Below are 10,333 nucleotides of genomic sequence, written 5' to 3'. Positions count from 1 at the left end.
ATGCCAAATGCCCATAATCCTATATCTGAAGGCTATGAATTTTTTCTCAACCCAACTAGCTTGTTCCATCTCTGCTCTTTTTCCAGGTTTGCATTCAGAGGGAGTTATTATGCATAACTGATCGGGATGTTTTAAGCAATTTTTTTTCTCTACAGGAAAATTTAAGTATAATTTTGAGAAACAGCTTCTGGGCATCCTGAATGGCAGAGACAAAGGTAAACCAAACTCCCTTTGTACACTAAATGATCTGTAATTATGTCTTTTCCTTTTTAATAACAAGGCTTTTTCTATGGAAACAGTCACTCCTGGATTTTCCTGTGATTTCTAAATATGTTATTTATATATTATTTATATGTTACTCTGGTTTGCAACTTGTCCCTCTCTTACCTACCTATATTTAATATTTTCCATGGTCATTCATCTTGCCCTTGAAATATGGGTCTCTGTAATAATTAATACATGGAGTACTGCTAATAAAATATGAATGTGTTTATGTATCACACTGATTCTCAACCAGGGTGCTGCTAACATAACAACTTCTAAATGCCTATCTATACAGTTGTTTGGGTGAAAGGGGAGGAAGTTAAATTGGGCCAAAAAATGGCAGGCTGCTCTAAGTTAGTTCACCTAAGTAGATGAACTACGGGCATAGTTATGTGGAACAAAGATGACAGAGGTCAAGTAGGTGAACTAACTTAGATCAGGAATGGTTTAACCTGATCTACTGAACATCCGCCTATGTTTGGGGGCCATTTCTGAGGCTAGGAAAGACCAGCTGCTAGGCCTAGGGCTGTGTTCTTCCTACTCTCCTCCCTCCCCCCCTCCCCCTCCCAACCTGGATTGACTTATTTTTAGTCCTCCTCCCACCACTCCCCTACCCCTGAAGACCCACCAAATGACCTCCATCCCCCTACAGACCTGCTAGCCCAACCCCTCCAATTCCACCTGCTCTTCCTCCAATCCTTAGTTACTTTACACTGGGTTCCCAGCATGTTTCCTAGCACTCATGAATGTTTGCACACAGTACTCCCTGTCTTTGATCACATGGCTTAAAATAAGCCATGTGCTCGCAGACCAGGTGTTAGCACTGCTATATGTGCCATGTACCTGATGTTAGCAATGCCATGTGTGCAAACATGTTCACAAGATAAAGATGGAGATTTTAAATAGGAATTCATGGTGAACATTTTGACATTCTGCAGCGCTTCTGAGTTATTTACAGCAGAAGAATTACTGTATTATTTTTTCTGTAGTCAAAAAAGAAATGGAAAACTAAGAACTGGCTTTATATAAGAGGTGCCTTGAGTCTAACAAGGGCTGCTTTGAGTCTAAAAAGGGTAAATCACTGATGTATCAGAATAGCACAGTTATTCTTTTCTGATCTCTTAACTGCACTGTTAATGGAGCTACTGCTATTTTATTCTCAGGAGTAGCTGATCTTCTGTTCTCTTTTCAGAGAACCTTACAAACATAAAAACCTTTCAGCAAGTTTTCCTCCCATTCCTTTCAGCAGGTCTTACTACCTACCCAACACAAAAATATTATGCTAATTTAATATAGGATTAATCTGTCCTCAGAAACCCTAGAAGTGGAGTGGAAAAGCCCCTCTAGAGAAATTCTAAATGCATCCCCTAACATGTGTACTCTAAAGTGGTAGTTTCACCATTACTTGTTGAACAGGTGTGGCATGTTCTTTGATCTGTGCCTAAAAAGTCTAGCACAGAAGCAGTTTAGCATAGCAATATATCCTCACACCTCATGTCCTTCTTCCTTGTATATCCAGATAGGAGCCAGACAGAAGGTGTTACCAGGCTGTATATAATGTTGGGGTGTGTGTCTGGATGGTAGTTTCATATAACCAGTCAATACTGACTCCTTTCCCTTGTATTTTTAATGTCAATTGCATGCTAGTCTTGACCTCTGCTATCTTCATTCCACATAACTATACCAATTAGAGTATCATGCTCTGGAATCCATCAATAAAGGGAGTGTGGAGTGTTACATTTCCTTAGATAAACCACATGAGAGCCAGGAAGGCAGATAGCAGGTCTATAGCTATACTTAACACCTTGTTATAAGATGAGCTATATGATTAGTCTGCCAGTTCCCAAAGGGGATTCATTGGCTGCTTACAGAAGTGAAAAAAAAATCACAATGGCACTTTACCTTAAACTCTGTGTGCCCCCAGGCCGAGATCCTTGCATGCCCAGAAGAGGCACCATTTTAGTTGGACCTGGCTTACCCAATTGTTGTATGGATTGGACAGTTTAGTGGGGCTTTTTTGGCACTTTTATCTAATAAAGCTGATTGAATCCACTATTGGATAAAAACACCAGAAAGCCCTGCTGAAGAACCTGATCAATACAGGCACTGCAGAGCTGGGTCAAACTATCGTGCTGCGTCTTCTGGTAAATCACGTTTTGTGTTGGTTTTTTTTACATCTGTCATCAAATGTCTGAAGACGCATGTACTGGAGTGAGGAGAAACGCTGATTAGTATTGTCCCTGTGGCTCCTATTAATATTATGTTCCATGTTTTGAATGCTTTATCAGAAAATAGACCTCAGTGTTATGAAATATTCATGCACTGTCAACCATTACAATAACGGCATTCTCACAAACTGTGGACTACAAATGATATAGTTTTAGAGGTGCTGATCTTTCTAAAGAAAATAGACCTAAAAAGCTTAGAGTCCATACTGCAACATTTGTAACCTCAGTCTAATGAGCACAAGGGATGAATGGGTAGTAAAGCTGGCAGGAACACTTTGAAGTCTCTAATCAACTAAAAATTTGGATCTTGTTCAGGCTCCAGGGAGGCATGTAAAGAAGAGTTTCATCATCTAGCTTCACATAATGGAATGCAAGAACTGCCTGTAACTAAAATATCTTTCTTTGTGCTGAAAAACTGAAATCTGTTCAATGGCTAGTTGTGTGAAGGGGTTTTTTTTACAAGGTAAAACCCAAAAGTCGTCCAAAAACCTCTCACATGCTATGAAAAGCAATAGTCTTAACTTGATTTGAGCAGCTGGGTAGCTTTTGCCAACTCCATTGTCTCTTAGGGCATTGAGAGCTTATGATTTCACATCAAGACAATTACAGCACAGAAGTCTATCAGGTTTTATTTCAGAGCTCATGACTAGGGTTTCAGGTGGCTGGGATGTGGAAAGTTTGCATGGCTGCTCCAGCAGGTCAAGTTATAGCACTTTTGTTAAGCTGTTTAAAATCGCTAGTTGTTTTAAAGTTGCAAACAGGGTAGCCAGGGTTGGGGAATCGCATTTAACCATTGAATATTTTATCTCATTACAGTATCTAAATATGATCACTGACTAAATTAAATATTGGGGTTAAAAGGTCAAACAAAGAGCTGTAAGACTGTCTAGGCTGACTCAAGTGAATAAAATTAATGTTTTTACTTGAAATTGCCTCAAACTGGGTCTTGACATTGTAGTTGAATTAGCAGGTAAACAAAATGTAAAGTTGCTAGTATGACCCCCACAAAGAATAATGCTGGGTGAACCATTGTGGATAACATATAAATCTACCTGAACTTTAATTCTACAATTAAAAGGATGCCTTTTTAAGATTCAGTAAAGGTCAGTTAATGTCGGGATTTTGGTTTTTATCATTGTTGAGCACCTCTGCTCCCTTTTATTGACACACTGATTTATAGACACAGAGGGCACATTCAGACAAGCAGGAGCATGTGCTATGCAGCACTGCAGACCTGTCTGTAGTGCCACACACCACATGCACTGCACATGCAGGCATTCCCCATGCTGCTGATTTTCAGGGCAGACTTCTTGTTTTTTATTCTTTGTTTTGTTTTGTTTTTTGACACCAAGAGATCTCAGAGTAAAAAAAAAAACAAAACAAAAACCTCACCTAAAAAAAGCAGGGTAGCACACTTGGTGTCGGTGTGCACTGCCCAAAGCCAGAGCCTGGCTCCAGCTGCTGGCCAGTCTCCCTGCTGCTGGATATCCGTGGCTGTAGCCCCCAGAACCCCAGGTAAGGCTTCTGAGGCTAGCCCAGGTGCTGGCTCCAGCTTCCCCTATCCTGCCCCACCCAGGACAACATGCCGTGCACCAGAGCACAGATGCATGGGAGTTCCCCGGGGGCAAGTAACAGCAGCAAATATTGTGCCACCACTGTTTGTCCCCAAGTAAATGCACTTTCCTGCTCATGGGGACACACCCAGACAGCCAGATTTTGATCCACCTATTCAGGATGTAAGTAGGCTTAGGCACCTAAGTAGGATTCAGTTCAGACCTGTTCAAATTGTGAAAATTAATTTTTATTCATCTACTTTTGCAACACACTGTCATCTTACCCTTAAGATGGAGTCACAAAAAAGCAGTGAGAAGGAGGAGGAGGAGGGAGGAGGACTCAACCACTCTTTGCCTTAAGTGCTTTGCAGGGACTCAAGCAGGATGGAACAGAAACATACTTAGGCAATTTAATCCTCTGTGGAGTCCTAACTTAGACTCCTAATAGATAGAACAGAATCTAGTCTAGAGTGTTTAGGTTCAGAAATGTTTATAGCCTCATTCCCCTTTAGAGTAAGTTTTCTTTACACTGATCTGGTATGCCTACCCTTACACTGGTTTAAGTACTATAAAATTATCCCTGATAAACTTTGGTGTGATAAGAGGTAAGAACTTTGTTACTTCTCTGACAAGGAAAAAAGCTTGCCACGTAAGAATCAGAATTACTATAGTTATTTCCTATATTATTATACAGCTATTATATTAACTAATAAAGATATAACATTTACAGAAATTGTTCAAATGTGTGATAAAACAATACCACTAGCTTCCTTCGTTATTAATTAATGATGAGGCTACTTATTAAGGTTGCGCAAAGCTTCGGTCACTGATTCAACTCGGTAGAGATTCAGTTAGATTTGGTGGCCAAATCTCCAAATCTGAAAAGAATCAGGAGATCCTCTGATCCCTCCAAATTGAGTCGGAACCCTTCAAATCAATTTGGAGAGATTCGAAAAGATTTGATGATTTGGACCTAGACACAGCTTTAAGCGTTTTTTCTACATACCTCATGGTACCAGGCAGCTTGTGAATGCTGCAATGGTGGGGTGGATGGAGCGTCCCACAGGAGTGTGGGGGGATTCCCCAGAGTGCTTGGCAGGAGACCCAGAAGTGGATCAGAAGCACTTCTGGTCCACTTCTGGGTCTGCCAGGGAGCGTGCAGGAGGGACCCCCCTGTGCCCTCCTGCCTTAGTGACTGGTACCTCCTGGGTCTGGGGGGACACCCAGGGTCCCCCCCATGGCCAATCACTGAGCCAGGAGGGGGCATGGGGGCCCCCTGTATGCTCAGCAGTGGACCTGGAAGTGGACCAGAAGTACTTTCAGTCCACTTCTGGGTTTGCTGCTGAGCATGCAGGGGGGCTCCCTGCACTCCTGTGGGACACACCATCCACCCCACCATCGCAATGTTCATAAGCCGAGCCTGGTATCTCAAGGTATGTAGAAAAAACATTTCAAGCTGTTTCTATGGCCAAATCTCTGATTCTCTGAATCGGCAACAAATCTTCAGATTTGGATTTTGCCAAATCGAATCGGGACAGTGATCTGAATCAATGGATCAAATCAGTGTCCCCGATTTGGGCCAAATCGAATACAGCCTGTTTTGCACACCTCTACTACTTATCCTTTTCTGTAAATCCATTCCACTGGGTGGTCCTTCTCCATGGCAACACATTTAGTCATCTTTACCTTACCTTACCTTCAAATCCCTTTTTTACTTGTCCATCCTTCTTTCTGTTCATCATTCATTCTCCCTGGCTCCAACTCCAGGAGCTGGCATCTTACATGACCCTCTGTGCAAATTTTTCTATGCTATACCATATTATGGAAAGTCTTCTTTGTCACTGTCACAGGACACTCTCTCTTTTAAGAGAGCAAGCAGCCTGGGAGGCTGCTTGCAGGTGGCAGAGGGAAACTAATGAGGAACTCACCTGACCAGAAGAGGGCTCAGGCTGGAGCTATGTGGGCGCTTATGCATGTGAGTGGGGTTTAGTTCTTAGGGTTCCATTCCATGGAAATAACCTCTATTTATTTATTTATTTATTTATTTATTTATTTTGGCAGAGCCTGCCTATGGCTGGGGTTGAGCTGTTGGTGGGCTGAGTTGCCCCTGAGCTGCGGAGGTCCCCAGTCCTTCCCAGCCCAGATGGGCTGCTAGTGGGCCAGGTGCTCCTCCAGCTCAGGCAGCACCCAGCCTGATCCAACTTGTCCCCAACCCCAGCCCACCCAGGTGGCCCTGGGTGGCACCACCACCGTGGAAGGAAGGACCAGGGCTCCCCACAGCTCAGGGGACACTTGGCCTACTGGCATCTTGCCCCCAGCTGTGGGAGAGGCAGGAAGGCTCCACCAAAAATGAACAAAAGAAAAGATCAGTCCACCTACCACCTGCTGAAGGCAGAAGCAGTGAGGGGGCCCAATCCTTTTTATCTATGGAGCCTGCCTGCCTCTCCCATGGCCAGGGAATGAGATGATTAATAGCTGAAATGCATCATTGCAAACTAAATTACATCAGGATGTAGTTTAGTTTGCAACAATGCAAACTCATTTAAAACCCCCAAATCCCCTGCATGTGTATAGAGTGCCCAGGGAAGGGCTAAGCCAGGACCAGAGGGTCTGTGTGCTCAGAGGAGGGGCTGTGTGCAGGACCAGAAGGTCCAAGACCCCAAGGGGGCTGTATATATGGGCTAGGGTATAGCCCAGTCCAGAAGGGATGCCAGCTGGGAGATGATGAACGCATGCCTCTTAAAGGGGCAGAGGGCTGCTTCTGCTGTTGTTTGTGTTTCTGTTCTAGCCCAGGGGCTTATGGTTTATGTTACTGTTTATATCAGTGATTTGGCTTGGGACTGTAAGGGGTGGTTTACCGAGATTCCATTAGTGCCTAAAGGGCACATGATCACCTTGAGCCCCGCCAGTGGAAGGCTCAAGGCTTGAGCTACTGTTGAGCCCAGAGAGGGGCAGCATGCAAGACTGCAGAGCCACACAGGGGCCCAACACCCAAGTGGAGTACAGTCACACAGGGTCCAGAAGCTGGGAGCCTGGCACCTGAGAGGGGCACAGTCACAAGTGATTGTTGAGTCCAGTGTGGGCACAGTGCTACATTAGGGTTACAGGGCCAGACAGGGGCCCAGTGCTCAAGAGGGGCACAGCAAGACAGGGGCCCAGTGCCCAGGATGAGCACAGCCACACACGGGCCAGGGACCAGCAGGACAAACTAAAACTAGCACTTCAAAGTCAGGTTCAATGGAGTGAGCCCAGGCTAGAAGGCATAGCTAAAAGGAAAAGGGGGCTGGCTGAGGTGGCCAGAGCCCAACATATGAACAATTATATGATAACATCTGTGAGACTTGGGACATAGTGTAGGAGAGGAAAAGGAGCCACGCAATTTGACCTTAAGACTACAGGTCCTCTAGAGGTGCCTAGTCAAGCTGAGAGGAACCTATCAGGACTGGATTGAAACCCAGTGGGAAATTATTAGGAATAAGGCTCGCTCTAAAGCCTGTTGGCAGCCTCCCTTAATCAACCTTTAATATTTAAGATCGAGGAGTGGCAGGAAACAATCTAGGGAGAGTGGCATTAGAGAGTCAGCCAGGCAGAAGCTGCAGGGCCACTAAGGAGCATCACAGACACCCCTGTAGTCATGAGAACTGAAAGATCTGTCATCCTCTGGATGATCCTTGTGACTTACATAACAGAAACTTATCTAGAAATATAGCTTATTGTGATGGAGAAGCATGGCAAAAAGCTACCTAGCCCCACTATTTGCTCTAAGGTTATTCATTGATACTTCTCTATCCTGTACCCTTCCCCAAGCCTATCCTCTTTAACCAATAAAGCTCTCCACTATTATATGCATGGTGGACTGGTCGGGAGAGGGATAGGGGTATATATTCGTATTTCCTTGGTCTGGCTGGCTAAGGGAGTCTACTTTTTGTGCCTTAGGATAAAGGAAGCACCCCAAGTTCTCGCCGTGGGTCAAGCACCCTCAAGGACTACAAGGCCTGTGTACCCCAGAGGGCACAGGGCCCTGAAATAGTCCAGACCCCTGGGTGGTGGCAGTGGTATGTCCAGGCTTGTAGGTGTGCTCAAGGAAGGGGGTCAGCCAAACGTGAGGCACTCGGAACTTGGTAGGTGGTTGGGCACAGTGATGTGGGTGGCTCAGTGTAGGAGTGCCCTTTGCTGGTCCGCCACATGCTCCACTCCAGGGTACCCAGTTCACCCCTCCCCTGCTCTAGTAGGAGGAGACGCACAGCACTCCTATATCAGCCTCATTTCTCGCAGGCCATTGATTCTCTGTGCCTCCTATTCCTCCGTCCATAGGTGATGCATGGGGTGGGGGGCACAGGGATCACATGCCCCCCTTGAGACTGGCCATCAGCACCGGCTTCTGCAAGTGGTCACCCCCCTCCCCCACCCACCGCTGCTGATGCAGTCGCCAATGGCTGCAGGCAGTCCCCACTCACCGCCCACCACTCATCACTCCTGCCTGCTACCGACACCACTGCGGCTGCCTGCAAGCAGTCCCTGCTCAGCCTGCCCTCACTGCTGACATAACCGTGGCTGCCTGTGGGCAGTCCCTGCTTGCCACCAATGCCTGCAGGCAGTTGCCATGCCCTCCCCAGCCTCTGAGGGTACACATCATACATGCCTCCCTCCCTTTTCTATATTATAAAAACAGCAGTCAGATACATTGCAAGGGGTGGTGCACTAGAATCTGGGAGAACAGCTGTTCACCAGAGCTTCCCAAGGGATAACTAAGTCTAATGGTCATAAATATCTGGAAGGCCAATTTAAACTGGACATAAGGAAAACACTTCTTTATAGTCCGAGTGTCCAGGTTATAGAACAGACTCCCCCAAGAGGTGGTACAAGCACCTACTCCGGATTCATTCAAAAGGCATTTGGATGCATATCTTGCTGGGATCATTTGACCCCAGCAGACTTCCTTCCTATGGCAGGGGGGCTGGACTCAATGATCTCCCAAGGTCCCTTCCAGCCCCTAATGTCTATGAAATCTATGAAACAGATCACACTTAGTTAACTGTTTATATAATGATAATATTTTGTAGTCCACTTACAGTTACTTAAAATGAGGCATATGTGCTTTTTGTTGTTGTACTGTCCAGTCTTTATTACATAGAACCATACAAATATAGGGCTGGAAGGAGTCTCTGGCTGTCATCTAGTCCAATCCCCTACTGAAGACAGGAATGTCCTTGTCTAAATCATCTCAGCCAAATTTTTCTCTAACCTGCTCTTAAAAACTTACAAGGATGGAGAGTCCACAAAGTCTCTAGGTATACTGTTCCTGTGCTAAATTTTTATCTAATTTGTAATTTTTTTTTTTTAATCTAACTTGTTTAGCTGGTGGTTGTCTTTCTAAATTAACAATTCTTTGGGGCAGGCCCCATAATTTAGAACTTCAGCTGATATGAATCAGCACAGGCCCATTGAGGCCAATCGGCTATACTGACCTACATCTGCCAAGATCCCTATACATTTTTTTTCTATAGCTCCTGTCACAGTGCAGCCTCTGTCTTGATGAGAACGTTGTATTACCAGGCCAGTTAATATATTAACGTCCTTCTGCACCTGAAATCATCTCTAATCCATCAGCGAACTAAATTGGAAACTTTTCTGTGATACAGTAATAGTTACAAGCTCCTTCTATGTTCTGAAAAGGCTACAAAACTAGGGCTGTTTTTAGTGTGGTATGTATAATTGGGCTTAGAGGAGAAACAGAATGCTAAACACAATAATTAAACAGGAATCTCTTGACAAGAATAGGAATAGTACTGAACTAATTAATTTTCTTTCCCGTTTCCTCCTTTCCTATCCTTTTCTTTGGACCTTTGTCTGTGGATATTAGTCATTTCTTCTGTATAAATTTCAATATAATTAATGCAGCATTTTGTATCACAACCCAAACTGCATGGCCTACTTTGTTCAGACCAAACAGAAATATCTAATAGAGATAAAAAATAAGGGACTGTTGTGATTTTAAAATCTCTCTCTGCAAGGAATTTTGGTTCTTTTATAAAAATTAGTTTTTACTGAAGTACAATTTTATCGCACACAATGCAGTACCAAACAAAAATTACAAATCAAGTAAACTAGTGTAGATTACACACATACACACAGCACCATGACATTGTAAGCTAAGAGGACATGTAAATGTTGGTTCGCTGCTGTGATACAGAGCAGAAGGCCGACTTCAAAGGCATTATGTACGATGTTGAAATTGTTTCCCTGCTGTCTGTCCTGAAAATGATTCATCCAGAGTTGTTATTAAAA

General features: G+C 44.3%; 1 long non-coding RNA gene across 1 annotated transcript in view; it reads left to right on the top strand.

Moving 5' to 3' along the window:
* LOC102372398 overlaps positions 1-10,333 on the top strand; it is an 88,435-nt gene that overhangs the window by 69,383 nt on the left and 8,719 nt on the right. Inside the window, exon 3 of the long non-coding RNA XR_324218.2 lies at positions 156-215. This is a non-coding gene — a long non-coding RNA (uncharacterized LOC102372398). The remainder of the gene's footprint in view (positions 1-155; positions 216-10,333) is intronic.

Source organism: Alligator sinensis, unplaced genomic scaffold (assembly GCF_000455745.1).
Source record: "Alligator sinensis unplaced genomic scaffold, ASM45574v1 scaffold456_3, whole genome shotgun sequence".
Lineage (NCBI taxonomy): Eukaryota > Metazoa > Chordata > Crocodylia > Alligatoridae > Alligator > Alligator sinensis.
The sequence above is the reverse complement of the archived record's forward strand: the minus strand, read 5'-3'. Positions and strand labels throughout refer to the sequence as shown.